The 25,895-nt window shown below is 44.8% G+C and overlaps 1 protein-coding gene and 1 long non-coding RNA gene across 4 annotated transcripts in view; one reads left to right on the top strand and one right to left on the bottom strand.

Moving 5' to 3' along the window:
* Positions 1-759: 759 nt before the first annotated feature.
* Positions 760-18,816, bottom strand: LOC140206413 (uncharacterized). The gene is made up of 3 exons (XR_011888141.1): positions 18,522-18,816; positions 17,820-18,158; positions 760-1,173 (listed from the first exon to the last, which is right to left on the bottom strand). It is a non-coding gene; the product is annotated as an uncharacterized lncRNA (long non-coding RNA).
* A 113-nt stretch (positions 18,817-18,929) lies between these two features.
* LOC140206209 (BTB/POZ domain-containing protein 7-like) overlaps positions 18,930-25,895 on the top strand; it is a 172,867-nt gene continuing 165,901 nt past the window's right edge. For 2 of the 3 annotated variants that reach the window (XM_072274518.1, XM_072274521.1), the window contains exon 1: positions 18,930-19,119. The gene's annotated coding sequence lies outside the window, so the exon portion shown is untranslated. Of the gene's footprint in view, positions 19,120-19,288; positions 19,476-25,895 lie in introns of all 3 variants that reach the window. The other variant, XM_072274519.1, reaches the window with a different exon arrangement.

The raw sequence follows: 25,895 nt of genomic DNA, 5'->3' as shown, positions 1-25,895 counted from the left end.
AATTTAGAAGAATGAAGGGGGAATCTCATTGAAACTTATTGAATGTTGAAAGGCCTCGATAGAGTGGATGTGAAAAGGATCTTTCCTGTAGTGGGGGAGTCTAGGTCCAGAGGGCACAGCCTCAAAATAGAGGAATGTCCATTTTAGAATGGAGATGAGGAGTAATTTCTTTAGCCAGAGGGTGGTGAATCTGTGGAATTCATTGGGTATATTTAAAGCAGAGGTTGATCGCTTTCTGACTAGTAAGGATATCAAAGATTAGAAAGGCAGGAAAATGGGGTTGAGAAGGATAAAAATCAGCTGATTAAATGGCAGAGCACAAATAATGGACCAAAAGAGGGGAGAATGGACCATGGGAGAAAGGGGTGGAGGAGAGGCACAAGGAGGAGAAGGGAATGAATGAGAGAAAAGCAAATGAGAAAAGAGAGAAGGGGAGGGGGAGAAATTACTAGAAGTTAGAAAAATCGATGTTGCAAGTCACCCAGAAAGAATGTGACATGTTGCTTCTTCAAGCTGAGAGTCCACCCGATAGAGCTATTCTGGCATTTTAGGTGTATCACAAAATGAGGCGTCAAATCTTTAAAAAGAGAAGGTAGAGTTTTGAAGGATATTTGAAGGGAAGTTTCCACATGGAGAGTGGTTTATACCTGGAACTCACTGACAGATGATGTGGCAGGCTCAGATGCATTAAATAGACATTTTGACAGGCACTTGATCTTCAAAGTAAATTTATCATCGAGGGACATATTTCTCACCATATACAACCCTGAGATTTGTAAATGACAGAGTACAACAAAGAAATACAATCGAATCAATGAAAAATTACACATAAGCAAAAACTGACAAACAAATCAGTGCAAAAATAAATAGTAATTAAATTACACTGAGAACAGGAGTTGTAGAGTTCTTGCAAGTGAGTCCATAGGTTGTGGGGTCAGTTCAGAGATAAGGCGAGTGAAGTTAACCATGTTAGTTCAGGAGTCTGACGGTTGAAGGTTAATAACTGTTCCTGAACTTGGTGGTGTGGGACACAAGACTTCTTTGCCTGCTTCCCGATGGCAGCAGTGAGAAGAGAGCATGGCCTGGGTGGTGGAGGGTGGTGGTTTGATGATGGATGCTGCTTTCTCGAGGTAAGATGGAAGATTCAATATTCAAGATTGTTCAATATTATTTCTAGTTTGCAAGTGTAAAGGGGAACAAAATAATTGTTACTCCAGGTGTGATGCAGCACAACAAACGCAATAAGATGTAGAACACCAGTATAAAAAGACACAATAACTATCAGTACTTAAGGTTGCTTACATACAATTGTACGTCAATAAAGTGACACTCAGCACGGGTGTAACTGCACACAGGTGTCTGACAGGAAATGATGAGGTAGTGGCAGTTGGGTGCGTGGAGGCACAAGTTAATGGATGGAGGTGTTGATTAGATTTACTGCTTGGGGAAAGGAATTGTTTTTGAGCCTGGTAGCCTGATCTGGATGTTACGCAGCTCCCTCCCTAATGGGAGTGGGACAAACAGCGTAGGAGCACCGCTCATTGTGGATAGCTCAGTGGTGTCACACCTCAAACTGGCCACCAGAGGGAGGCAGAGATGAGAAGGCCAGCCCTTTCCTGCTCACCTACGTATTAGGCTAATTATTAGTCCATTGTGATCATCTGTGCCTTGTTTATAGCCCTACACAAGTTCCTTGTTCCTCATCTCTTGGTTCAGTCTCTGAGCCATCTTTTCTAAGTGAAGTCTTGGTAGGTAGGAATGTTTAATTAATGTATGTTTTTTTGGATTTTGACTTTGCCTGTTAAGGAATCTGGAAAAGCCTTGTTGATTTTTTTCCTCTAATTTTGTGTGACTTCTCTGCAATTAGGTTCACACTATTCAGTGTGAGGGAAGTTCAAACTGAGGAAGTTACCTAGTCAGCTGAGACAAATGGCACATGGGCAAAGCATTGAAGAATACAGACCAAAAGTGTAAATGTGAGAAATAGTTGACATGGGTAGACAGGGCTGCAGAGCGTGTTTCTGTTCTGAACAAATTCACGACTCTATTAAAGGAACATTCTGTTCAGCTAAGCAAAATCATTAAGGAATTTCCTTGGAAAATAAGGAGAATCTTCATTCTGTGCATGGGGAGGAGTGTGGTGGGTAGGTTTGCCAGTCATGTCAAAAGGACTAGAGAAGAGTTGATGACTACAGTTCAAATTAATATTATAGAATGTATACTGTATGGAACTTGAAATATGCGCACTTTGCAAATGTCCATGAAACAGGAAAAAAAAGCTCCAAAGAATGCATGGAGGAATGTTAGAGCCCCCTCACAAGCAGCGGCAAAGCTTCAACTCCCCCCTCCCACTTGCCCCGGCAAAAGCATCAAATCCCACCACCAAACAAGCAATAGCAAAGCCCCAGAGACCACAATGTAAAGTCCATCCAAAACTACTGTCCATTCCAACACTTTGACACCTCAGCCAGTCCCACACTCTCACTAATGAGGGAGAACGAGATACCTCTCCTGTCACGGTGAGAGTGGCCAGCAGTTTGCTGTTTTCAGCTCATCTGGCTTGAGAATCAACAGACTCACTAGACGGAGCGCACTCAAGAACAGAGACCTCCAACAGCTGTGCCTGCTGTGCTGATGTTTCAATCTATCAACAGGTTTAGTGACCTGACACTGTCTGAAATTATGATGAAAGAAAATTCAAAGTTAGTTTTCAGAGAGGAACTGGATAAATATCAATCAGTAGTAAATCAGGGCAACAGGACTTGTTGTGTTGTCTAGAAGACGTTTCGCCACTCATCCAAGAGGCTTCTTCCGTTCTGATCCTTGGTGGGTAGTTTTCTGGTTTATAAACTCTGCGAGTTGTTTGAAGGTATAGCAATCACATTTGGGCTGTTAAGAGTCACAGAGGTAATGAGAGGGTCACTAGTCTTATCTCTGCATGAATGGAGGTGTGAACTGTTGTGGAGCCACCGGGGTGGAGATGTTCAGACTGCATTGTAAGTAGCTGATAGGTGAAGTCGCACTCCACCCCCTCCGATCAGGGATGGGTTTTCCAGTTTGACAAAGATGGCTTCTTTAACCCCTCTTTCAAACTACCTGTGCTCCCTGTCCAAAATGTGCACATTGTTATCATCAAAGGAGTGTTCCTTATCCTCTAAGTGTAGATATACAGCTGGGTCTTAACCAGAGGTATTAGCCCTCCTATATTGGGCCATCTGTTTCTGAAGTGGTTGTTTGTCTCGCTGATATACAGATCTGTGGAGTCCTCATTGCATTGGATAGCAGGTACAATATGCCTCTGTTGAAAACCCCTTGTTAATGAAAGGGGTCAGAGAAGAACGGTCAAACTGGTTCAAGCTGACAGGAAGGTGACAGTAACTCAAAAAAACCATGAATAAAATGGAAGGATACGGACATTGTGTAGGCAGAGGGAGTAGTTGAGTTGGCTATTTGGTTTCTAATTTAATTGTCTGGCACAACATTGTGAGCCGAAGGGCCTGTTCCTGTACTGTACTTGTCTATGTTCTACATTACAACAGTGGTGTGCAGAAGAGCATCTCTGAACCTCGAAGTGGCTGGGCTACAGCAGCAGAAGACCGTGAACATACACTCAGTGGCTATTTTATTATTTACAGGTGGCACCTAATAATGTGGCTACTGAGTGCAATTGTAGCACGTCAAAAGCCTATGAGAAAAGAACTGGGGGGAATGGGTCAAACTGTACAACTTCCTGCTTATGATGGCGCTACTGAAGGCGGGCGACAGCTCACTGGCAGTTCGAAAGGTATGACATTTGACTAAAAACATTAATTACAACACCTTTCCTGAAGTAAATTGTGGTAGGCTATCACTGTGAACAAAGGCAAAGAGCATTCGAGAGATGAGCCGTGCTGGGAATTGGCTTTGGGGTTGGAGTGAGCGATTCAGAGAGGAGAATCAACGCCCATCTGACTCTGAGCTCACTTGAGAACGGCTTCCGGCTGGGCACCGAGGTCTAGGCCCAGAGCGTATCACTGCAGGGGGGCCCTGGTCCTAATGTGGGGCACCACGTAAATGCCGGCCCAGATGGACTGGAAAGGCAGGGTGTCAGGACAGGAGTTGAGGGATGGGTCGATCTTTCACTGACGCTGCGAGACTGCTCCAACTGCTAGGCTTCGTGTTGTGAGCTTTGCGGCGATTTACCCCACTAATGTGAGGAACTGAGACCCAGGCTTTGGGCCCACTGCAGGCTGCTCTGGAGATCCGAATCTGAGGACTCAGTTTGGTTCGGAATGAAGCTGTGCCTTGCTTCTATTGTTTGCATGAGTTGTGCTTTTATTCTCTTTCTCTCTGCAAATTAAGTGTTGGCCTTTTTTTTCTTTCATAGGGTTCTTTCGGGTTTCTTGCCTTGTGGCTGTCTTTAAGTCAGCAAATCTCAAGGTTGTACAATTTATACATTCTTTGATATTAAATGTACTTTGAATCTTTACCATAGAGTAGAAACAGGCTGAGTGTGGTACAGGGCTCTGAGAACAGGAGCGACTCGCTGAAGGAATAAAGATATCACCCGTAGTGGGGTGACTCATACTCGAACTGAGAGCAGCCAACCATTCATGGTTTTAATGAAATGATGCATCATGGAACAGAAGGAGCTCACTGACTTGCACTCACACACTCTCGTGCCTTTTCACAAGTTACCGAAAATCAGAGTCTTTCCAAATGACTGAGGCCGTGCCACGCATGTCCTCATGAGAATCTCAGCTTTGTAGTCTCTCATGTACCTTTTGAAGTGTTGTAACATTGGAAACATTACAACAGGGTAAAACCCACCCTACCATTGAGCACATCTACATGAAACACTGCCACAGGAAAGCAACATCCATCATCAGGGACCCCTACCATCCCGGACATGCTCTCTTCTCGCTGCTGCCATTGGGAAGGAGATTCAGCAGCCTCAGGACTCACACCACCAGGTTCAGGAACTGTTATTACACCTCAACTTTCAGACTCCTGAACCAGAGGGGATAACTTCACTCACTCCATCATTGAAGAGAACAGTCAGGAAAGTCGGTAGAAGTGATTTTCAGAAGACCTTTCACAAGATGCTGCACAAGAGGCCGTGGTATTAAAAGAAAGATGCAGACATGGATCTAGCTGAGTGGAATAAAGGGAGTCTTTTCCAGTTGGCAGCCAGTGACTAGTGGTGTTCCATAGGGGTCAGAGTTGAATCCCCTACTTTTCATGTTGTACATCAACGATTTGGATGACTAAATCAATAGGACTGGTGAGCAGTTTTGGGTGCCTTATCTGAGAAATAATGTGCTGGCTTTGGAGAGGGTCCAGAGGAAGTTCATGAGAATGATTCCAGGAATGAAAGGGTTAATATATAACGAGTGTTTGACTCTGGGCCTGTACTCACTGGAATTTAGAAGAATGAGGGGGGAGTCTCATTGAAACCGATCGAATATTGGAGGGCCTAGATAGAGAGGATGTGCAGAGGATGTTTCCTATAGAGGGCACAGCATCTAAATAGTGGAACATTCCTTTAGAAAAAAGATGAGAAATTTCTTTATCCAGAGGGTAGTGAATCTGGAATTCATTGCCAGAGACAGTTGTAGAGACCAATTCATTGGGTGTATTTAAAGTGGGAGTTGGCAGATTCTTGATTATTAGGGGTGTCAAATATAATTGGGAGAAGGCAGGAGAATGGGGTTGACAGATAATAAATCAGCCATGATGGAATGGTGGATCAGACTTGGGGCTGAATGGCCTAATTCTGCTCCTGTGTCTTATGGCCTAACTGTGCTTGTGGGATCCTTTAAATCTGCCATAAATTTCAGAAGCATCTTTGTTTGGATCATGTCTGAGAACAGGTGCATCTAACTGTGCTGCACTGCCCATCACTGCACTGGAAATATCAGTCTCTATCAGGTGTTTGTGAAGATCGCAACCTGCTTACTCACTTTCTTACTGCCTGTTACGCTGCTGGCATTTGGGGCAGCGTTGAAGATCTTCCATCTCTGACAGTGCTCAGGGCTTCTGTCTTCATCGTGACAGCAGCCTCCTCTCGGTTTTCACCGTTGTCAGCCCTGCAAGCTGCACGGTAGTGTAGTGGTCAGCACAATGCTCTACAGTACAGGTGACCCGTGCTCAGTTCCTGCCATTGCCTGTAAGGAGTTTCTATGTTTTCCCTGTGACCACGTGGGTTTCGCACGGTACAGGGATGTCCCAGTGAGTAGGGTAATTGGTCATTGCAAATTGTATTGTGATTAGGCTAGGGTTAAAAATCGGGGGATTGCTGGGTAGTGCGGCTCAAAGGACCAGAAAGACTTATTGAATAACTAAATAAAATTCCCGGGTGGAGACTCAGGAATACCGTCGCACTCAGGTGTAGAAGGATTCTTCATTGCTGTTTCCGTAACAGATTTGTTTGACCAGTCAGGGTTGCTAGCCCTGAGCTGAACCCCTGAACCTGGAGGACTGGTGGACCACTCTGAATCTGGCCTCTACCCTTTGACCTGTTGGGCACGGCTGACCCTAACAAGAGCCAAAACACAAAGCCCGATTCCAGACAACATAACACTCTGGGTCATCGAGGCATGCAAGACTCCAAATCCTACCACGAGGAATTCTGCAGATGCTGGAAATCCAAGCAACACACATCAAAGTTGCTGGTGAACACAGCAGGCCAGGCAGCATCTCTAGGAAGAGGTACAGTCGATGTTTTGGGCCGAGACCCTTCGTCAGGACTAACTGAAGGAAGAGCTAGTAAGAGATTTTAAAGTGGGAGGGGGAGGGGGAGATCCAAAATGATAGGAGAAGACAGGAGGGGGAGGGATGGAGCCAAGAGCTGGACAGGTGATTGGCAAAAGGGATATGAGAGGATCATGGGACAGGAAGCCCAGGGAGAAGGAAAAGGGGGAGGAGGGGAAAAACCCAGGGGATGGGCAAGGGGTATAGTCAGAGGGAGAAAAAGGAGAGAGAGAAAGAATGTGTGTATATATAAATAAATAACGGATGGGGTACGAGGGGGAGGTGGGGCATTAGCAGAAGTTAGAGAAGTCAATGTTCATGCCATCAGGTTGGAGGCTACCCAGACAGAATATAGGGTGTTGTTCCCCCAACCTGAGTGTGGCTACATCTTTACAGTAGAGGCCGTGGATAGACATATCAGAATCCTACGACAAGATTGCAGTCCTCTTGGAGGCCATAACCTGCTTACAGTGTGATAATTCACATCTTCAAGATAAATAGCAATATCCAAAGGAAACAGAATATGCAACAGCACATTTATAACCTGGCCACTGGTCTCTTCCTTTCATCATGCCTTGGTAATATAGCGGTTAGCATGACGCTCTACAATGCCAGTGATCTGGGTTCAATTCCCACCACAGTATGTAAGAAGTTTGTAATTTTCCCTGTGGCTGCCTCCCATATCTGAAAAATGTAGGGGTGATTTGTGAACATGCTGTTTGTGCTGGAGGAATGGTGACACTTGCAGGCTGCTGCCATCACATTCTCACTGTGATGGCATTTTTTTAAGATACATCGCGGTGTAGGCCTTTCTGGCCCTTTGAGCTGATTAAACCCTGGCCTAATTACGGGACAATTTACAATCACCGACTTCTCACTGGCTGCTACTGGAGGAAGATGTCTACAAATGACTGTCTCTCTTCCTCTCCACCACCCTCTCACTCGCTGTCCCCGAAGAGAGGATCCTGTGTTCAAAGTTTCTCCCCCTCCCCCTCTTCCCCATCGATGCTGTCGGAGGATAGTGTCAGAGTTCTGGGTCTTGGGCAAGATTTAATCAAAGAACAGTAGGTTTTTGGACTGTGAGAGGAAGCTGGAGTACCTACAGGAAACCCACACGGTCACGGGGAGAATGTACAAACTCCTTACAGTCAGTGGTGGGAATTGAACCTGGGTCACTGGTACAATAAAGCGTTGTGCTAACCACCACACTACCGGCCATCCTAAGATGGTTGTTGACGCAAACAGCATATTTCACTATATATTTTGAAATGTGTGTGACAAATAAACTAATCTTTGAGTAAGGGGAATTACTTAGTTCCGATTACCACTAAATGGGGATCTCGGGGATTACTGGGTTGTCAGAATTCCCCTGTGGAGTCGGGGGCTGGCTTTTTGTAGTAGTGGGTGACATCTAGTGGAAGGTGTGTGATAGTGCAGCTTTTCCTGTCAGTGGCAATAATGCACGAACGATCCAGTCATAGCAGATTTAGATTATATACAGATTAATTTACTGATCACTTGTACATCGAAACATAGGTTGTGCTGGTTGTTAATGCAAACGACGTATCTCACTATAAAGATGTGCTGGCGGCAGCCAGTGAGTGTCACCACACAACATAGCATGCCCACAACATTCACAAGCAACAACATCCCACCCACACACACATATGGGCCTCCAATCCCAGGACAAAATCCTTGGTCCCAATCTCTCAGACAACTACCCAATTCTCATTGAGCAAGGCAAATCATTGACATGGGAGTTAAGAGACATGAGAGTTCTCTTCCTGACGAACTTACTATATTCTACGCAAGATTCGAACAGAAGAGGAGCATCCCGCTCCCTCCTGATGAACCGGACCTGGTGGCATCGAGATTCATCGTCACCAAGGAGGACGTTAGAAGGGCCTTCCTGAAGATAAATCCAAGGAAGGCGACGGGCCCAGATGGCGTCCCAGGAGGGGTTCTCTGGGCCCGTGCAAGCCAGCTAGCTTGAGTGTTTGCTGACATCTTCAACTGCTCCTTGCTTCAGTCTAAGATCCCCTCGTATTTTAAGAAGGCAACGATAATCCCGGTGCCGAAGAAGAGCAAGGTGACATGCCTGAATGACTATCGACCTGTGGCTCTGACATCAATTGCTATGAAGTGCTTCGAGAGATTGGTTATGGCACACATCGACCACAGCCTACCAGTCAACCTCGACACTTTGCAATTTGCCCACCGGAGCAACAGGTCAACGGCAGATGCCATCTCTCTGACCCTACATTCCTCCTTAGAACACCTGGAGAATAAAGACGCATACGTAAGGCTCCTTTTCATTCACTACAGCTCTGCCTTTAATACCATCATTCCAAATAAACTGATTCCTAAGCTCCGGAACCTGGGCCTTAGCACTCAGATCTGCAGCTGGATCTTCAACTTCTTCAGAGACAGCACCCAGGCTGTAAAAATAGGGGACAAGCTCTCCTCTACAATCACTCTGAGCGCCGGTGCCCTACAAGGCTGTGTACTCAGCCCCCTGCTGTACTCACTGTACACCCATGATTGTGTAGCCAAGTTTCCATCAAACTCAATATATAAGTTTGCTGATGACACAACAATTGTAGGCCGTATCTCAGGTAATGAGGAGTTTGAGTACAGAGAGGAAATTAAGAACCTGGTGGCATAGTGTGAAGACAATAACCTATCCTTCATTGTCAGCAAGACGAAGGAATTGGTTGTTGACTTCAGAAGGCGTAGTGGACTGCACGACCCAATTTACATCGGTGGTACGCAAGTGGAACAGGTCAAAAGCTTTAAGTTCCTCGGGGTCAATATCACAAATGACCTGACTTGGTCCAACCAAGCAGAGTCCACTGCCAAGAAGGCCCACCAGCGCCTTTACTTCCTGAGAAAACTAAAGAAATTTGGCCTGTCCCCGAAACCCTCACTAATTTTCATTGATGCACCGTAGAAAGCATTCTTCTAGGGTGCATCACAACCTGGTATGGAAGTTGTCCTGTCCAAGACTGGAAGAAGCTGCAGAAGATCGTGAACACGGCGCAGCACATCACACAAACCACTCTGCCGTCCTTGGACTCACTTTACACCGCACGCTGTCGGAGCAGTGCTGCCAGGATAATCAAGGACACCACCCACCCAGCCAACACACTTTTCGTCCCTCTTCCCTCTGGGAGAAGGCTCAGGAGCTTGAAGACTCGTACGGCCAGATTTGGGAACAGCTTCTTTCCAACTGTGATAAGACTGCTGAACGGATCCTGACCCGGATCTGGGCCGTACCCTCCAAATATCCGGACCTGCCTCTCAGTTTTTTTTTGCACCACCTTACTTCCCATTTTTATATTTATGATTTATAAATTAAATTTTTAATATTTACTATCAATTTGTAATCCAGGGAGCGGGAAGCACAGAATCAAATATTGCTGTGATGATTATACGTTCTACTATCAATTGTTTGGCGACAATAAAGTATAAGAGAGTGTATTGGAGGAGTCCAACTCAGCCGCAGAATAGTTCATTTTTGCTCACGTCCTCCTCCGTAATCATCTGACTGTTCAGACTCTTCCTGACCAGCCTCTTCTCTGTAGACATGAGGTCATCCGGAGGTCGTCTGAATGCATCCCACTTGCATCATATCTCTAATTTATTGCTGATAGTGCTTACTGGCCTAACATGGTCCCTGTTTAAGCAATGCCTCAATTTGCAAATTTTCTTCCTTGCTTCCAAATCGTACCATGATATTTTCCCTCCAATATCACTGCTATGAGTTTGAGGAGATTTGGTATGTCACCAAAGGCACTCGCAAATTTTTTTACAGATGTACCATTAGAGTATTCTAATCGGCTGCATCACCATCTGGTATGGGGGGGAATGAAATAAGCTATAGAAAGTTGTAAAATTAGTCAGTAAAATTAGTCAGCTCCATTATCGGCATTAGCTTCGCCAGCATTCAGAACATTTCCAAGGAGCGATGCCTCAAAAAGGTGGCATCAATCATTAAGGACCTTCAGCACCCAGGACATGCTGCCCTCTACTGCCATGATGAGGCTAAACTCAAGTTGGAGGAGCAACACCTCATATACCATCTGGGCAGTCTCTAGACCCTTGGTATGAACATAGAATTCTCCAACTTCCGGTAATTCCCTCCCCCTCCCTTCCCCTATCCCTGTCACTCTGCCCCCTCCCCCAGCTGCCTATCTCCTCCCTCTTGGTTCTGCCTCCTTCTACTACCCATTGTGTTTTCCCCTATTCTTTCTAAACCTTTCCTGCCTATCACCTCCCTGCCTCCCCTCCCCCACCTCTTTATCTTTCCCCTTACTGGTTCTTCACCTGGAACCTACCAGCCTTCTCCTTCCCACCCTCCCCCCACCTGCTTTATAGGGCCTCTGCCCCTTCCCTCTTCAGTCCTGACGAAGGGTTCCGGCCCAAAACGTCGACCGATCTTTTCCACGGATGCTGTCCGACCTGCTGAGTTCCTCCAGTGTGTTGTGAATGTTGCTTTGACCCCAGCACCTGCAGATTATTTTGTGTTTACATGCCGCCTTCTCATTGCTACCATCAGGGAGGAGATACAGGAGCCTGAAGACACACACTCAACGATTCAGCAACAGCTTCTTCCCCTCTGCCATCAGATTTCTGAATTGACATTGAACCCATGGACATTGTGTGTATATATGCGTGTGTGTATATATGTATAGAAATATAACATACACCAGTAAGTATATAAAAATATACTTTAATCTAGTTCTTAGTATGTATTGCAATGTACAGGCTGTTGCATAAACACAAATTTCACAAAATGCCAGTGATATTAAACTTGATTCTGACTTACTCCAATTCTGTTAATTCCCAAGATTTATTGTAGGCCATGTTTTTAACAATCGTCTATCTCCAATACTTCCACATCCCTCTGCTCCTGCATCATTTAGTACAGTATCCCCTCTGTCCTTCCATACCTTATATCAGATGACACTCAAATAGACATGATTGCAGATAGTGAAAAAAGTAATTAAAAAAAACTACAAGGGGATTTTGATCAGCTAGGTAAGGGGACCAAGGAATGACCTATATTAATCAATGCCTCTATTATTCTACTGAGCACAATGCATCAGTTCACATAAACACAAGAGATTCTACAGGTGCTGGAAATCCGGAGCAACACACACAAAATGCTGGAGGAACTCAGCAGGTCAGGCAGCATCCATGGAAATGAATGAACAGTTGGTTTTTCGGGCTGAGACCCTTCATCAGGACCAAAACCACCTCTCGTATCTTCACAATGAATTTCATTTGCCCCTTCCTTGGAACTGGAATTGATTTATTATTGCTGCATGCAGTGAGGTGCAGTGAAACTTTTGCCTTAAAATGATTACCCAAAACATTGAGTATTACGGGATAAAACATCGAGGATATCTTCATGCTGCTTTAAAAAGGCAGCACCTATCATAAGACCATAAGGTAGAGGAGCAGAATTAGGCCATTTGGCCCATCGAGTCTGTTCCACCATTTCATCATGACTGATCCATTTTCCCTCTCAGCCTCAAACTCCTTCCTCCTCCCTGTATCCCTTCATGCCCTGACTAATTAAGAATCTATCAACCTCTGCCTTAAATATGCCCAATGACTTGGCCTCCACAGCCACCTGTGGCAACAAATTCCACAGATTCACCACTCTCTTGCTAAAGAAGTTCCTCCTCTGTTCTAAAAGGACGCCCCTCTATTCTGAGGCTGTGTCCTGTTGTCTTAGACTCTCCCACCATAGGAAACATCCTCTCCACATCCACTCTATCTGTCCCCTCTGGTCTTAGACTCTCCCACCATAGGAAACATCCTCTCCACATCCACTCTACTGAGGCCTTTCAATTTTTGATAGATTTCAAAGAGGTCATTCCTCATTCTTCTGAATTTCAGCGAGTACAGGCCCAGAGCCATCAAACACTCCTCATATTCAATCTTAGAATCATTTTTGTTAACTTCCATTTTCAATGTCAACATTCATAACATACTGCCTTTTCATTGCTACCATCAAGTAGGAGGTACAGGAGCCTGAAGGCACACATTCAACATTTTGGAAAGGTTTCTTCCCCTGTACCAGCAGATGCTGTTCATTTATTTATAGATACGGCACAGTAACAGGACTCACCAACGCAGTACTGTCCCCAATTACACCCATGTGTCCAATTAAACTAATCCCCCCGCCTCTAGTCCCCACTCTGACCTTCTACCTCTTCTCACCTGCCTATCATTTTCCCCGGGTCGCCTCCCCCCCCTTCCCCTATGGTCCCCTCTCCTTTCCTATCAGATTCCTTCCTCTGCAGCCCTTGACCTTCAGCTAGCCTCCTTCCCCTCCGGCCCCCCATTTATTCTGGTATCATCCCTCTTCCTTCTCAGTCCTGATGAAGAATCTTGTCCTGAAATGTCAACTGTTTATTTATTTCATAAAATATACAAGATATTGGAGCAGAAGTAGGCCATTCGGCCCATTGAGTCTGTTCTGCCATTCAATCATTGGCTGATCTAATTCTTCCAGTCATCCCCACTCCCCTGCCTTCACCTCGTACCCTTTGATGCCCTGGCTAATCAAGAACCTATCTATCTCTGCCTTACATACACCCAATGACTTGGCCTCCACAGCCACTCATGAATGGATGTCATTTAATCCTGAAGTCGTGCTGCCTTGTCCTAGAATCGCCTACCATGGGAAATAACTTTGCCATATCTAATCTGTTCAGCCCTTTAACATTTGGAATGTCTTTATGAGATCCCCCCTCATTCTCCTGAACTGCAGGGAATACAGCCCAAGAGCTGCCAGATGTTCCTCATACAGTAACCCTTTCATTCCTGGAATCATTCTCGTGAATCTTCTCTGAACCCTCCCCAATGTCAGTATATCCTTTCTAAAATAAGGAGCCCAAAACTGCACCCAATACTCCAAGTGTGGTCTCATGAGTGCCTTATAGAGCCTCAACATCACATCCCTGCTCTTATATTCTGTACCTCTAGAAATGAATGCCAACATTGCATTCGCCTTCTTCACAACTGACTCAACCTGGAGGTTATCCTTTAGGGTATCCTGCACAAGGACTCCCAAGTCTCTTCGCATCTCTGCATTTTGAATTCTCTCCCAATCTAAATAATAGGCTGCCTGTTTATTTCTTCCACCAAAGTGCATGACCATACACTTTCCAACATTGTATTTCATTTGCCACTTCTTTGCCCATTCCCCTAAACTATCTAAGTCTCTCTGCAGGCTCTGTTTCTTCAACACTACACACTCCTCCACCTATCTTTGTATCTTCGGCAAATTTAGCCACAAATCCATTAATACCGTAGTCCAAATCAGTGACATACATCATAAAAAGCAGCCGTCCCAACACTGACGACCCCTGTGGAACTCCACTGATAACTGGCAGCCAGCCAGAATAGGATCCTCTTATTTCCACTCTGTTTTCTGCCGACCAGCCAATGCTCCACGCATGCGAATAACTCCCCTGTAATTCCAAGGACTAAGCAGACTCATCTGTGGCACTTTGTCAAAGGCCTTCTGAAAATCCAAGTACACCATGTCTACTGCATCTCCTTTGTCTACACTGCTTGTAATTGACTCAAAGAATTGCAGTAGGTTAGTCAGGCAGGATTTTTCTTTCAGGAAACCATGCTGGCTTTGGCCAATCTTGTCATGTGCCTCCAGGTACTCTGTAATCTCATCTCTAACGATTGATTCCAACAACTTCCCAACCACTGATGTCAGGCTTTAGTTTCCTAAACACAAAATACTCCGCAGATGCTGGGGTCAAAGCAACACTCACAACACGCTGGAGGAACTCAGCAGGTCGGGCAGCATCCGTGGAAAAGATTGGTCGACGTTTTGGGCCGGAACCCTTTGTCAGGACTGTACAGGGAAGGGGCAGAGGCCCTATAAAGAAGGTGGGGGGAGAGTGGGAAGGAGAAGGCTGGTAGGTTCCAGGTGAAAAACCAGTAAGGGGAAAGATAAAGGGGTGGGGGAGGGGAAGCAGGGAGGTGATAAGCAGGAAAAGTGAAGGAGGAATAGGGGAAAGATCAATGGGTAGTAGAAGCGGAACCATAGTTTTCTTTCTGCTGCCTCTCACCCTTCTTAAATAGTGGAGTAACATTTGCAATTTTCCAGTCTTTCGGTACAGTGCCAGAGTCTATCAATTCTTGAAAGATCATCGTTAATGCCTCCGCAATCTCCCCAGCCACTTCCTTCAGAACCCGAGGGTGCATTCCATCAGGTCCAGGAGATTTACCCACCCTCAGACCATTAAGCTTCCTGAGCACCTTCTCAGTCATAATTTTCACTGCAAAAACTTCACTTCTCTGACACTCTTGAATGTCTGGTATACTGCAAACATCTTCCACTGTGAAGACCGATTGTAAAATACGCATTCAGTTCCTTTGCCATCCCTGCATCTCTCATTACAATATCTCCAGCATCACTTTCTATTGATCCTATATCTATCCTCGATTCTCTTTTACCTTTTATATACTTAAAAAAGGTTTTAGTATCTTCTTTGATATTAGCCGCTAGCTTCCTTTCATAATTCAGCTTTTCCTTCCTAATGACCTTCTTAGTTTCCTTCCGCAAGTTTTTAAAAGCTTCTCGATCCTCTACTTTCCCACTAGCTCTGGCTTCCTTGTATGTCCTCTCTTTTGCTTTTACTTTGGCTCTGACTTCACTTGTCAGCCATGGTAGTGTCCTTCATCCCTTTGAAAATTTCTTCTTATTTGGAATGTATCTGTCTTGCACTTCCCTCATTTTTCATAGAAACTCCAGCCGTTGCTGCTCTGCTGTCCTTCCTGCAAATGTCCCCTTCCAGTCAACTTCAGCCAGTTCCCCTCTCATGTCATTGTAATTTCCTTTATTCCACTGAAATACCAACACACTGGATTTTATTTTTTCCCTCTCTAATTTCAATATGAATTCAATCATATTGTGATCACTGTTCCCTAAGGGTTCCTTAACCTTAAGCTCTCTCATCACCTCCGGATCATTGCACAACACCCAATCCAGCACAGCTGATCTCGTAGTGGGCTCAACAACAAGCTGTTCTAAAAAGCCATTCCTTAGACATTCTACAAATTCTCTCTCGAGGTTCAGTACTGGCCTGGTTTTCCCAATCCACTTTCATGTTAAAATCCCCAAAGATTATCATGACATTGCCCTTCTGTCACGCCTTTTCTATCTCCTGCTGTAATTTGTAATCCACATCTCGGCTGCTGTTTGGAGGCCTGTATACAAATGCTATTAGAGTCCTTTTACCCTTGCCATTTCTCAACTCACCCCACAGAGACCTTACACCTTCTAATCCAATGTCATCTCTTTCTAACGATTTAATATTATTTCTTTTACACAGGGCCACACCACCCCCTCTGCCTACTAACCTATCTTTTCGATACACTGTATATCTTTGGACGTTCAGCTCCCAATGGCAGCCATCCTTTAGCCAAATTTCAGAGATGGCCAGAACGTCATATTTGCCAATCTGTAGCTGAATTTTAAGATTGTCCATGTGTCTATTGCCCTGTAACTCATGCCACTGGCTGTGATTAAGCCTCATCCCCTGCCTGTTCTTTCTATAATCTCTGTTGCATGCTATCTTTGATTAATTTCTGTTTTCCCCTTCCTCAGCCCTATCATTCCGGTTCCCATCCCCCTGCCAAATTAGTTTAAACCCTCTCTAACAGCTCTGTTAAATGTGCCCTCTAGGATATTGGACCCCTTTGGGTTCAGGTGTAACCCGTCCTTTTTGTACAGGTCATACCTCCCCCAGAAGGGGCCCCAGTGAACCAGGATCTGAATGCCTGCCCCCTACACCAGTCTCTCAGCCACACATTATATGCCTGATCATGCGATTCTTACACTCGCTAGCATGTGGCACAGGCAGCAATCCTGAGATTACTACCCTAATGATCCTGCTTTTTAGCTTCCTACCTAACTCCCTGAATTCTCTCTTCCATGGATGCTACCTGTCCTGCTGAGTTCCTCCAGCATTTTGTGTGTGTTGCTTTGAATTTCCAGCATTTGCAGACTTTTCTCATGTCTATAACCTTCTACCTGTATGCCTTCGGGTGGTGGTAGGTAACTGGAGAGCCCCGTGAAACCCATGTGGTAATGGGGAGAATGTACAAACTCCTTCCAGACTGCAGTGGGAATTGAACCTGGGTCACTGGCTCTTCAGTCACTATGCTATGGTGCTGCCCTATTTGAATGGCCCATGAACCTATAGTGAGGCGACACTTCACCTGTGAGTCGGCTGGGGTGATATACTGCGTCTGGTCCTCCCGATGTGACCTTCTATATATTGGCGAGACCCGACGCAGACTGGGAGATCGTTTTGCTGAACACCTATGCTCTGTCTGCTAGAGAAAGCAGGATCTCCCAGTGGCCACACATTTTAATTCCATGTCCCATTCCCATTTTGACATGTCTATCCATGGCCTCCTCTACTGTAAAGATGAAGCCACACTCAGGTTGGAGGAACAACACCTTATATTCCGTCTGGGTAGCCTCCAACCTGATGGCATGAACGTGGACTTCTCTAACTTCTGCTAATGCCCCACCTCCCCCTCGTACCCCATCCGTTATTTATTTGTATACACACATTCTTTCTCTCACTCTCCTTTTTCTCCCTCTATAGTCTATACCCCTTGCCCATCCTCTGGGTCCCCCCCCCCACTTTTCCTTCTCCCTGGGCCTCCTGTCCCATGATCCTCTCATATCCCTTTTGCCAATCACCTGTCCAGCTCTTGGCTCCATCCCTCCCCCTCCTCCTCCCACTTTCAAATCTCTTACTGGCTCTTCTTTCAGTTAGTCCTGACGAAGGGTCTCGGCCTGAAACGTCCACTGTACCTCTTCCTAGAGATGCTGCCTGGCCTGCTGCATTCACCAGCAACTTTGATGTGTGTTGCTATAGATGACACCTCTCGTTTTGCACTTTGTATTATTAAATATATTCTGATCAGAATAGAATAGAACTTTATTGTCATTGCTCAAGAGAATGAGATTGTGGTGCTACTCCACTCCATGCAAAACAGATAACTTACAATGCACGGACAATTCCTATACTTACTTGCAACAAGTGACTTTGATAGACCTTAACACTCAAAGACCATTGGCAAGCCGGGTTGTAGCATTATTCAGCTGCACAACAGCCCTGGGGAAGAAGCTGTATTTCAGCCTTGCTGTCTTGGCTAAGATGTTTCTGTGTCTCCTACCAGATGGCAGGAGATTGAACAGACAGCGTCTGAGATGGGATCCGTCCACCACGAAAAGCAGGATCTCTCGACAGCCACCCATTTCAACTCCATTTCCCATTCCTATTCCGACGTGTCAGTCCATGGCTTCCTCTACTGCCACGATGAAGCCACACAGGTTCGAGGGGCAACCCCTTACATTCCGCCTGGGTAGCCTTTAACCGGATGGCATAAACAGTGACTTTTTCGATCTACAAGTAACTGTCCCAACCCCCTCCATCATCACCCCCCCAGAGCCCCATCCACCACCCACCCCACTCCTCAATACTACCCCGGCTGCCCCAACACACCCCCTACCCCACCCCCACCATTCACCTCCCCACCCCCACCCCTCACCCCCCCACTCCCTCCACCCCTCCACTCACACACCCCTCACCATTCCCGTTTTCCTCTTTCACCTCACCTGCCTCTCACTGGTGCTTCTCCCTCCCTCCCTTCCTTCCATGGGCTGCTTTCCTCTCCTGACAGATTTCCCCTTTATCTCTTTCACCAATTGACTTCCCAACGCTGTCACCTACCAGCTTGCACTCCTTCTTCTCGCCTGATTTCCTCCCCAGTGCTGCCGAAGGGTCTTGGCCTGGAACGTCGGTGCCGCCGGACCTACTGAGTTTGTGTCTGTCTGTGTTGCTTTGGATTTCCAGCATCCATCGTGTTTGCTAAAATATGTCTACCTTCTGGGAACAGCCAGCACTACAACTACTTACCACGCCTTTCTGAGCTTTCTGCTTTCAATTCGTGAATTTAAATGGTCACAGCAGAATATTTAATCGTGAGGGACCCTTCAGAAAGTTTCTCCCTCCAGCCTGGGATAATGTGGCTTTAAGGGAGTGGGATCCGCCCCCCTTCGCTCATCTGATTGGTGGCGCAGAACGTCCATCAAGGCGTGGGGGGGGGGAGGCCGGCTTCCGGTGTCGTCGCGTCGCGTCGCCGTGTACAGAGCGAGAGCGAGCGCGCGCGCGCGAGAGCGAGCGGCTGAGGGCGACTAAAAGAAGAAAAAAAAGATTTAAAAGGAAAAGCCATCGGTTTTTTTCTTTTTCCTCATGTGGAGTTAGTCTGCGGCGGTCACCGAGTCGGTTGATTGTTGGTGGAAATTCAGCACGGAGATAAACACTTCAGGTAAAACAGTGAGGCCTAATAATGGATGTGGAGAAATTAATTTGTTTTTTTAAAATCCCCGCAGCAGGCGCGACTTTCACCTTTGTCTAAGCAGGTAATCAACGCTCTTTCTTTCTGTGTGCCTAGACATGTAGGGTGTCTTATTTTACGAATTTATATATAAATTTAGGTTTGCCGGTGGAAAGTTGTGAATCAGGAGCGCAATTGGAGTGGGAGCCACACCGGACCGGAAGTGGCTGTGTTGTGACTGAATGACGGGCGTGTTTGCCAATCAGAGGGCAACCTGATTATTGGGTGACCAATCGGCGAGCGGCTGAGTAGGCACATTGTTTGATTGACAGTCCTGTCGAGCCCTGGTATGTGTTTGTGTGTAAACATTCAAGTCACTAACAAGACTGAAGGTCTTATTATACAGCTGTGCTTTAATTTAGTCCGCAGGCTTGTTTTGCATCAGTTTGTGGTATCGTGAAATGAGGCGGCTGAGAGGTTAATCCTTGTTATTTAAATTGCAGTACTTAAAACTTTTGAGCAACTTTTAGCTGGAGTGTCGGTATCCAGAGGAGACAGGAGCCAAAATTTCGGCAGTAATGTCAATGGTGATAAATTATCAGCTTTATGTAAACCAGGAGGATTTATCATTGTCACAAAGGGGTGGAAAGAGTAATGAGATTTTATTTTTACAAAATCACAGCAACAAGCTTTCAGTTGCATTGTGGTGATGCAGTCTTAAGGTTTGTACTTCCTATCTAGTCCGTGTAAGGATGTCAAATGGCTTTTTTGTCTGAGCTGGAAGGAGTTGGAATTTTTTTTTAGCTGCAAAGTTTGAATGAGACAAAGGAGGGTAAGCCTTTTAAAATAAAGGGAAGGCTTTCTTCTTTCCGTATGTCATTTAAAAAACAATCCTTTGCTTCGCAAGCGATTCTGCAGATGCTGGAAATCTTGAGCAGCACAAACAAAATGCTGGAGGAACTCAACAGCTCAGGCAGCCTCTATGGAAAGGAATAAAAAGGTCAAGACCCTTTAAGACTCGTGCGAATCTGGTGAAGGGGCTTGACCTGAAATATCGACTCTTCAATCCCCTCCATAGATGCTGCCTGACCAGCTGAGTTCCTCCATCCTTCTGTGAGTTGCTCAATACTTAGTCTCACTTTTCCCAGTTCTGATGCAAGGTTTATGACCTGGAACTAACTCCTTGCCTTCCAGAGAAATTCCAACATCTGCTTTTACTTTGCATTTCTGAAAACAAGTAGTCATAAGGTGTTTTATGGACCAGGTATTAGAGACATTTTGATGCTGGGCCATATGGAGATATTAGAAGAAGTACCCAGAGAATGTTGATTTGAAGATTAGAATAAAAAGCTGCAGCCTGCAGTCAATGAGCAATGCAGCGGTAAATTGAACTGAACATTCCCAGACTATTTCAATGCCTCTGTGGTTTGATGTTTTGTGCTTTTCACTCGTTTCTGCAGTTTGCATGATTTATTCTTTGTATTTTTGCATGTTGGGTGTTTGAACCTCTTTGGGTTCCGTGGTGTTTTTGTTTCATGGCTCTCTATAGGAAGAAGAATCGCAGGGTTGGATAATGATAAAAAGTGTACTTTGAATTTTTGGTGGTAAAGATTATGTACCTATTAGGTTATTTGAAACTGAGCCAGGTTTGCTGATGCCCTTTAGAGAAGGATAGTTTGGCTGTCTACAATCATATATTGTCAGAATCGGAATCGGGTTTAATATCACCAGCATGTGTCGTGACATTTGTTTTTGTGGCAGCAGTACAATCCAATACAGGATCATAGAGGAAAACTGAATTGCAATAAATATATATAAAATAGTTAACTAAGTAGTGCAGATAAAAGTAGTAAGTTGGTATTCGTGGGTTCAATGTCCCCATTCATAAATAGATGGCAGAGGGGAAGGAACTGTTCCTGATTTGTTGAGTGTGTCTCGTCAGGCTTCTGTATCTCCTTCCTGGTGGTAACAATGAGAAAGGGGTATGTCCTAGGTGCTGGGAGTCCTTAATGATGGATGCTGCCTTTTTGAGGCATCACTCCTTGAAGATGTCCTGGATACTATCGAGACTAGGGCACACGATGGAGTTGACTAAGTTTACAACTTGTTGCAACTTACTTTGATCCCATGCAGTGCCACCCCCAGACCCCCAATACCTGACAATGATGCAGCCTGTCAGAATGCTGTCCACGGTACATCTGTAGAAATTTGCGAGTGCCTTTGGTGACATACCGATTCTCCTCAAACTCCTAATGAAATATAGCTGCTGTCATGCCTCCTTTGTAGCTGGGTCGATATGCAAGACCCAGGTTAGATCCTCAGAGATCCTGACATCCAGGAACTTGAAATTGCTCACTCTTCCCATTTCTGATCCCTCTATGAGGACTGGTGTGTGTTCCCTCTGGAATCCACAGTCACTTCTTTGGTTTCACTGACATCATGATTGACTCTTGCTTAACTCTTCAGTCCTGGGACACTTAGGATGAATGATCAGCTTTAGTGAGAATCCCCTCCACATTCAGGCGTGGAGGGTGTACTAAAACTGAGAGTGTAGGTTAAGTCAGAGATGAGAGATTTAGAAGGATCATTGGGGGAAAATTCTTCACGCATGTTTGGAAAGAGCTGCCAGAGATGGTGTTCGAGCAAGCACGTTAGCAGTATTTAAAAGTATATAGGAGGGTTTAAAGGGCATTGGGCAAGTTGGACACAAGGGTCTGTCCATACTCTGTATCACTCCATGACAGTGCCATGGTCAGTAAGTGGAGCATACTGCTTCGTCTTCTTTCCTCCAATCAGATTGGCCTGTCTCTTTGCCGTTAGACACTTAAGCTCTAGGGTGTCTTGTGCAGTCTTTGTAGAATTCTGAGGTCATTCTGGATGGCGGGTGTTGGCATACTTGTGGCTACACATTCTTTCCTATGGACCAACCCCCTTTAATTTACCCCTGGAAGGCTGATCAGACACCCAAGCCAGCAGCAAGACTCTTTCAATTTAAAAATACATGCCACAGAATCTTGAAATACCCTGAAGGTCCCACTTTAAACTCTTGTTCTTTAACTTTTTTGCCTAAATGTGTTATGATTTTGCCTGTGTTGTCATGAATTGGCTGAGCTGCCGTATTTTCCCTTCTCTTTTGCTCTGCATCTGCATGTTGGGATGGGTGAGAAAAACCAGTTATATATAAAAAAAGGATCTCACCCAATGCTGCCTGTGCTTCCAATGTGAACATTGTAAGCTTTGTGACATTGTAAAATCAAAATAGTGAAGGCCTGTCATGGAAAACGATTCTCCCTTTGCATTTTGCCATCCTACTATGTTTTAATCTTCTCCCTTTATCCTGCCCCCCTTCTCTCCCCAACTTAAAAACTGATGCAAAAGAATAGGCTAGAATGGGTAATTCAGCACCTGAAAACCTGTTCACCGAGGTCTCTGTCCTTGCTTGCTTTGTCCCCTGTCCTTTGATACTCTTGGTTTGAACTGTCAAAGTTCAAAGTAAATTTTGTTATCAAAGTACATGTATGTCAGCACATACAACCCTGGGATTCATTTTTGTGCGGGTGTACTCTCAATGATGGGAGAAGTGAATGTAGTTATCCCCCTTTCGTTCAAGAGCCTGATGGTTGTGGGGTACGAACTGTTCTTGAACCTGGTGGTGCGAGTCCTGAGGCTCTTGTACCTTCTACCTGATGGCAGCAGTGAAAAAAGAGCACGGCCTGGGTGGTGGAGATCTCTGTTGGTGGATGCTGCTTTCCTACAACAGCGTTTCATGTAGATGTGACATTACCTCTGGATCATTTTATGTTTACTGAAGTATATTATAAACCGACGGTACTTGTGTGGAAATATTTCCCAGCTCTTTTCCTTCTCGGTCTTGTTCTAATTTTTTGGCTGTGCTTCCCCCAAAGTGTCTTTTTAATGTTTTTACAAACTTTAATTAAAGCACTTTGGGTGGGGCCAGGTGAAAATGAAGTTAAGAATAATTTTTGAATGTATACTTGTGTTCTGACTTCAAAGTTAAAGAGAGTAAGCACAGGCATGGGCACTTTGGCCTACTGTGTCATGGCAACCATCACAGCCCATCCCATTTATACAAATCCCACAGGAACAGGTCCTTCAGCCCACAGTGTTGTGCCAAACCAATTAAATTAGCAATCAAATGGAAACTAAACTGATCTTTTCTACATGCACAGTACCCGTCCATATCTTTCCATTTTCCTCATATTCCTTTCTCTTAAAATTCTAATGTTTCTGCCTCCACCACCATGCCAGGCATCCACAACTTTATGTAAAAAAAAACAACTTGCCCCTCACATCTCCTTTGGAAATTACCTCCCACCTTAAATGCATGCCTGAGGGTATTACACATTTCAACCCTTGGAAGAAGATATGGTCTATCATCTCTTTCTATGTCTCACATAATCTTATGAGCCTCTATCAGATCTCCCCTCAGCCTCCGACACTCCAGAGAAAACAACCCAAGTTTGTCCAACCTCTCGTTGTAGCACGTCTTCTAATTCAGGCAGCATCCTGGTACATCTCTTCTGTACCCTCTCCAAAGCCTCGGCAGCCTTCCTCTAATGGGGCAAAGAGAACTATATTCAATACTACAGATACGGCCTAATTAGAGTTTTATAAAGCTGCAACATAACTTCCTGACTTTGAGGATCAATGCTTTGACAAATAAAGGCAAAAAGCAAAGTTAACAAACTTCACGACATATGCCAGTGATAGTAAACCTGGTTGGGTTGAGTAGTTCTCCAATCTTGGCAATCCAATTGCAAAAGTTTCGTCACCATATGAGGAGACATCATCTGTGCATTGTTCACTTGTGGTGTGTCCTCTGAATGCTTGGCCTTTATATACTTATCAGTCAGTTGGTTGGTCATCATTACAGAAACTCAGTTGTGACGTAGGGAGGGGGTTTCGGTGCTGATTAGTTGCGTGGTGAACTCTGTACACCGTCTGAAATTTTGCCTGCATTGGCTTATAAATGGGATTGAGGTCTACATGTCTGTTTACAGAATTGTTCGTGGAAAACTGTGCTTCTAGGAATTCTCTTGCATACTGTGTGTTTGCTTGTGCCATGACTTTCACTGATGCCCAGTTGAATTTGTGCCCCTCTCAATCTTCATGGGTAATTGAGTTCCGTAATGACAACCAATCAGCTGATTGATAAGTATATACAGGTCCAGCATTCAGAGAGCACACTACAAGTGATCAGCTCACTGATGATGTTTCCTTGTATGGTGACAAAACTTTTGCAAATGGATTGCCAAGATCAGAGAACCACTCAACACAACCATCAACCACCTGAGGTACACGACTTCCAAATTATTTCCAGTATTATATCTGATTCTGATCAATAAAATCTTCATAAAGGTGTCTTTATCATTCTTGTTAGTGGTTTGCACTGTATATCAGATGCAAGAAATTTTCTTTAGAATGAATATAATAATGAACTTTCATTATTCCCATCACCATTACCAAACATAGCTTCATTATCACTTTAGCCTGTGTTAGGTAACTTGATGCTTTCTCCAGGTGTTGCTGGTGTGAGATAGTGTAGAATTTGTATAGCAGGGTATTTTTCAAAGAATAGTTACAGCATAAAGATTTTTTGTGTTTAGTTCTATGTTGTCAGTGCAAATGTTTCAAGCAAAATTTATATTCAGTCTTGCTTCGCTTCACTTCACTGAAATTATTAGCCGAATTTCTTGGCCTTGCTCTTCAACACTCATTGTAAATCACTTCTGAGTGGAGAAAGCAGATTTCTCTCTTTCTGCATCGAGCTTGCATAGCAGCGTGCAAGTGGGCATCTTCCTTCCATGCTGGCATGCAGTGCAGTTAACCCAGTCAGAGCATCTGCTCTGTACAGATGTGCATTTTCTCAGCCAGTTGTGGTAGCTGAGTTAGACCACCAATTTGGACTGTTACCCAGAACTTTCAGACTGACCAAGCCCTTTTTTTTGTGTGTATCGACTTGCTTGCCAGCAGTAATGAAATAGTGTGGTACAAGTGGCTTTTTTTTAAAAACACGAGATTCTGCAGATGCTGGAACTGCAGAACAACACAGACAAAATGCTGGAGGAATTCAGCAGGTCAGGAAGCATCTGTGGAAATATATCTGTAACTCTGAAGCCTTCATGAATTTGTAACTTTTGTAAAATGTAATATGACAGAATGGAACCTATGAGTTCCCAGAGTGCTGGTTTGCTGGAGGCTGATAGGAAGAATTTTGTGTTGTATGACAGGGTATGTGTGTGTTTTATGGCGGGGGGATGTTTTGACAATAGTGAAAAACAGGACACAGCTTTTAAAGCCAAATCGAAGAACAAATGATAGGAACTAGACACAGATGCAAGTAATGGAGGAACGTTATGTAATAGATTGACCTAATTACTGTTCTCTGTAAAACATATACGTGAAGAAGAAAGCCCTTGACTCTGAGTGGAGTCATCGGGACGCTGTCATGACGGCGTTTTTTTAGCAGGCTTTCTTATTTTTACGAGGCCGAGTTGCTAGCTCGGCGCTCAACCCAGCACAGATGGAAAGCGTACAAGGGAGCCGGCTGGATTCGAACTCAGGAGCCTTCGCTCCGAAGTCCGGCGCTGATGCCACTACGCCACCAGCCGGCTAAAACATGTATGTAGAAATGGTTTTTACATATGGTTTATTTGAACTATAAGACTGAAGTTATTCACCATCATAGCATGTAGAGATAGCTTCCTTTGCAGGTAAATAATAAACACACTATAATTTGATCCACT

The sequence above is a fragment of the Mobula birostris genome, chromosome 12 (assembly GCF_030028105.1).
Source record: "Mobula birostris isolate sMobBir1 chromosome 12, sMobBir1.hap1, whole genome shotgun sequence".
NCBI lineage: Eukaryota > Metazoa > Chordata > Chondrichthyes > Myliobatiformes > Myliobatidae > Mobula > Mobula birostris.
This window is presented reverse-complemented; position numbering and strand designations above follow the sequence as displayed.